Source organism: Tenrec ecaudatus, chromosome 17 (assembly GCF_050624435.1).
Source record: "Tenrec ecaudatus isolate mTenEca1 chromosome 17, mTenEca1.hap1, whole genome shotgun sequence".
NCBI classification, from domain to species: domain Eukaryota; kingdom Metazoa; phylum Chordata; class Mammalia; order Afrosoricida; family Tenrecidae; genus Tenrec; species Tenrec ecaudatus.
The window spans coordinates 42,233,161-42,239,160 of NC_134546.1; positions in this window are offsets into that span (position 1 = coordinate 42,233,161).

A 6,000-nucleotide genomic window follows, 5' to 3' on the forward strand; every position below is an offset into this window, starting at 1 on the left:
TTCCTCATTTGTCACCCCCCACAGAGAAGTGAGTCTGAGACACCTCCAGTTTAACATCTTTAAATAGAACCCGTTTACCCACTTCTCTGTCTATGTGAGCCATTTCTTGATATCAAATTCTTTTTAATATAAATACCCATTTAAGTTACACTGGTTTTGCTTCTCTGGAGAACCATCCTAACACATCAGGTTACATTTGATTTAAACCAAATGGCTGTCTTTCAAGAAAAATAAAATGGAAACTGGAGGAGGCTTTCAATTCATATTCTGCAACAAAGATCGATAGGAATATTTATACTTCTGATTCGTTAGTTGGAAGAAAAATAGTTATATTAAAAGTTGTGTATGCTGAAGAATTTATAAAGGTAAAGGCTTTGGTTCCCTTTGGCTATTTCTATCTGAATTATTTGAGTCTTCATCACAGCATTTTTATTAACATTAATATAAGCAATAACTGGTTTTATTCTATCACATATCTATTTCCTTCCAAAAAGTCTCCTACCCATGCATAAATAAAATATCATTGAACGTTAAAACAATTAAATATAAAGTCTTAAAACTATCTTTATTTTAGTTTCGGAGAATTGCTATCTTCTTCTTCTTTTTACCCCCTCAACAATAAAAACCTTATCCCAGATTACTGTGGAAAAAGCAGATGCCACATTCAAGAAGAAGCTCTTTAATTCAGGTGTAACAGAAAGAGCAGGTGTTGCCAAGGGGAAAAAGAATCTTGTTTTCGCGCAATTATCTTTTTTTAATGAAAATAAATGAAGGAGGAATGTTCACAAGGCCATATCAACACCAGTGACGTCTCTGCCTTTCTCCATCCCTTGAAACTAAAGCAGCTCTTAGCATCTTCAATTCTTGAAGATGTTACCAAGAAAATAAGTGCTCATCAGGATAAGTATTGAAATCTGAAAATAATCTTCCTGATTGGGTTTCAAAGGCAGCCATTCAGCTACACAAGGGTGAATTTTTAAAATGAAGAACTGAACATGAGGTAGATTACAAGAAAACGATAAAGCAGAAAAGTGAAGGCATTAGAATGCAAAGAGATTCTTAGATAATAGATGTGAAAAGGGAATTCTAAATTCAGTAGTTCCAAATGTATTTTATTCGATATTTGAAGAGAATTTATTACATTATCGTCCAGAATAAGAAATTAAGATACTGGGATCAGAGAAAGGACTGAAGTGTTTCATAATTGCCTCCTGCCCCTTTGATATGAGAAAGAACAATGGGAAAGATGTGGTGCTTGGAGAGAATTGTAAAACCAGCAGACTCTCTGGAGACCACATGGCTGACACTATGAGAAGCTCAAAAGTGTTGGAACCCAGATGATCTCAATGTGCCCCAAGGGCCTGGGCATTAAACACTGTGGACTATACTCGTCTTCTTCCTTTTTTTTTTTTTTTTTGAGTAAACTTTGAATGGCCTCACCTTTGAATGGCCTCCCCTTCGATCATTTATTTTCTCATTAGGCACACTTCTTCTCTGTAACCTGAGGTGAGGACAAAAGTGAGTGGGATAATTGCATTCTCTGTAATTCCATATTGTACCAATATCTTCAATTCCTCTTTGTTCTCTCATCCTCCTCCTGGTTTTAGAAGTCGATCATATCAGAAGTATAGGAGAAACAACTAAGGTGACTTTGTGTCTCACTTACTGGATGTTTTAAGTGTGGGGCGGTTACCTGACAAAGGAGAAATTTTGAGGCTGACATGAAAACTTACGATATATGCATGTTTTAAAATGGTGAGCACATACTTTTTAAGTGATTAAATATGGGCACATAATATGGAAGTTAGAGTGGAAAGATGAAGCCTAGAATGGCTAGGACCCAGCCATGGAAAAAGGTAAGTTTGAGTTTTGTTTTGAAGTGTGAAAAAAAATGCATTCAGAAAAAGGAGGATCAGAAGGTACAGCAAATAAGTAGCAAACAGCACAGAGGTGAGCGTGAAGGGTATTGAGACGGAGACTCCACTGAACTTCAAAAGTATAAATTGGGTCATACCTCACCCCTGCTTAACACTCTCCAGTGATTTTCCATTATAACAAGAGTAAAATGGACCTTACTTCCACATGTGTCCTGACCCTACACACAATCTGACACACAATCTGGTCCCTACCTACTGCTCAGATATCATCTCCTATTTCTCTTCCTGGTTCATTCTGATTCAGACACTGACCTTCTTTCTAATTCCTGGAATGCATCCCTTTTATATTTGTTTGTTTGTTTTCTAATGTAAATGTTACATTCCCTTTTTCTTGGCATAGAATGCTCTTCACCACTCACTACCACTCCCTGTTGGCATGACTGTCCTTGATAACATTCTATCTGAGACAGTGTTGCCTCAGGGAAGCCTGCTTTGATTATTTTCTCCTGAATCTCTCTATCACATTCATTTGTCTCATTTTCTTCTGAGCAGTTATGAATCTTCAACTTTACTAGTTTATTGACTTGTTTAGGGTCTCTTCTTCTACCCCAATTCAGATAGAACCAAAACTTGGTTGAGAGGGCAGACCTCTCTGTCTTGCTCTGTATAGGGATCTAGCACCTCGTACTGGGTCTAGCTCTGTGCTATAGGAAACAGCTGATTCATAAACTATTTGTTACAAAATTCCCAGAAGTATCATGGAAATCTTTCTACTAAAAAGCAGTCAACTATACTAAACAAAGTACTTGTTGACACAGTTGTAGTTCAGAACCAACTTCCCATCTGATCATGGATCCCTAGACAGTGTGTGAACTGCCATGAGTCATTTGATACACCATGAGTAGTATTGGGTTAGTATGTAAGAGAGTCTGGAAACCGCTTGTTCCGGCAGAACATGGTGTTCTTAGGTGCCATTGAGATGGCTCTGACCAATAGCGACTTTTTGCTGAACACAACTAAATACTGCATGGTCCTGCACCATGCTCACAATTTTCCCCATGCCTGATATCATTGTTGCAGCCACAAGGTCAATTCATCCCATTGAAGTCCTCCCTATTTGCTATCCTTCCACTTCACTGAACATAATGGCCTTGCCCAGGGACTATCCTCTCCTGACAATATGTCCAAAGTATGTAAGACGAAGCCTTTCCTTCCTGGCCCCTAAGGAGCACTCTGGCCTTACTTCTTCTAATACTGATCTGTTTGTCCTCCTGGCACTCTGGGGCATATTAAATATTCTTCTCCAGTGCTACAGTTCAAATGCATCAATTCTTCTTCAGTCTTCCTTAGTCCATGTCCAACTTTAACATGGATCTGAGGCAATAGAAAATGCAATGGCTTGAGTCAGGCATACCTTGTTCTTAAAATAACATCCTTACATTTCAATATTCTAAAAACATCTGGTGCAGCAGATTTACCTAATGCAACACATCTTTTAATCTCTTGACTTGTGCTTCTATGAACATTTATTGTTGATCCATGCAAGAAAAATCCTTGACAACTTCAACCTGTTCTCCATTTGTCCTGGCGTTACTTATTGGTCCAGTTGTGATGATTTTGATCTTCTTTACACCGAGTTGCATTACATACTGAAGGCTAAAATCCTTGATCTTCATCAGCAAGTGTTTCATGTCCTTCTACCTTTCAGCAAGCAAGATTGTGTCATCTGCATTCTGCACGTTGTTAATAAGCCTTTCTCCAATTCTGATGCCACATTCTTCTTCATATAATTCAGCGTCTCTGATTATTTGCTTAACATACAGATTGGGCAAGTATGATGAGTGGATACAACCCTGACACACTCCTTTCTTGATTTTAAACCATGAGGTTTTCCCCTTGTTTTGTTTTCACAACTGCTTCTTGATCCATGAATATATTACTCATGAGCACAATGAAGTGTTCTGGGATTCCCATTCTTCTCAAGTTTATCCATAGTTTATTATGGAAGATACTTTATAGTCAATAAAGCACAAGTAAACATCTTTTTGGTATTTCTCTTTGAGCCAAGATCCATCTGACATCAGCCAAGATATCCCTTGTTTCAAGTCCCTCTCTGAATCTGGCTTGAATTTTTGGCCATTTCCTAATATACTGTTGTAATCATTATTGGGTGATTTTCAGCAAAATGTACTTGTGTGTGATATATCAACAATATAGTTATATAATTTTATCATTCTATTAGGTCAACTTTCCTTGGTCTGTTGGGTCACCTCTCTTTGGAATGGGCACAGATATGGATCTTGTCCAGTCAGTTGGTCAATAGCTGTCTCCATATTTCCTGGAATAGATGGGTGAGAGTTTCCAGGGCTTCATCAGCTTACTGAGATATTTCAGTAGGTTTTCCTGGAGCCTCGTTTTTAGTGAATGCAATGCTGCTTGAACCTCTTGTTTCAGCACCAGGGGTCCTTGCTCATATGCTCCCTCCTGAAATGGTGGGCTGTTTACTAGTTCTTTTTAGTACCGCGAGTCTGTGTAGTCTTTCCATCTTCTCTTGATCCTTCATGCATCGTTCAATATTTTGCCCATAGAATCTCTCAAAATTGCAACTCGGAGTCTGTGACAATGACAAAATGTGAGGAGTTGACTAAAATATTTGATGGTTTGGGTGGATAGTGTATTACTCTGTTAACATTTGTTAGTATAAGAGATTTGATTTTACCTAACTAGTGAGAAATAATGCCATCGGAGAAGTCTATGACCCACTAAAAATGAGTAATTCAGAGATAGGGAGGAAAGGGCAATTAACTGAAACATTTGGCCAAACTTTAACTAACTGAACATTTAAAGATTCAAGTACATTTAGAGTAGAATCAGAACAAAGGCTGGCTGATACATATTAAAAACAAACAAAAATGATACCAACACTGGGCAAAAGCCACGCAAGGATAGAAAACTACAAACCAATATCTCTCATGAACATACATGCAAAAAAACCTCAACAAAATCCTGGCCAATAGAAACCAAAGCATATTTTTTAAAAAATGCATCATGACCAAGAGGGATTCATACCAGGGATGCAGGGATAGTTCAACATTCGAAAAACAGTTACTGTAATTCACCACATCAACAAGAAAAAAGACCATATGATCATATCAATTAATGAGGAAAAAGCATTTGATAACATCCAGCACATTTTCTTAATATAAATTCCCAAGAAAATAGGATTAAAGGAAAAATCCTCATTTAAAGCCATATATAAAAAAAACCAATAGCTAATATTACCATGGAGAACATACAATTGAACTAGGGAACCCGACAAGTTTCCCTAATAGATCTTATATGTTGAAAAACCTAAGGGATCCACACCAGGATAGCTGGAAACAATAGAGGAGTTTAATAGAGTAGTAGGATATAAGATTAACATGCAGAAATCAATTGGGTTCCTATATACCAGTGATGAGAATCCAGAAAAATATATTAACGAATCAGTACCATTCACAATCGTCACGCAAAAGCTGAAGTACCTAGGAATAAACCTAACAAAATAACAAAAGACTGGTATGAAGAAAACTACAGAACATTACAAGAGACCAAAAGGATCTACATAAAAGGAAGAATATTAGATTCGAAGACTCAATATGGTGAAAATGACAATACTATCTAAAGTAATCAACAAATTCATTGTGATCTCAATCCAAACTCCAGCATCATTCTCTAAAGAAATGAAAACATTGATTACCAACTTCATATGGAAAGGGAAGAAATTTAGGAAAGGAAAGAACTCCTGAAGAAGAAAACCAAAGTAGGTGGCTTTGTCCCCCTTGACCTCAAAACCTACTAGACAGCCACAGTTGTCCAAACAGCCTGGTACTGGTGTGATGATAGACACTCAGACCAATGCATCAGGACAGAATCCCAGAAGTTAAAACATCTGCACACAGACAACTGATTTTTTACAAAGGTCCAGTAAGTATTAAGTGGGAAGCAGATGCTCTCTTCAATAAATGGTTCTGGAAAAACTGGATATCCATGTGTAGAAAAATGAAATAAATCCCATCTCTCACTCCATGCACAAAAACAAACTCAGGGTTAGAAGTAAAACCCCAAACTATCAGGATCATCA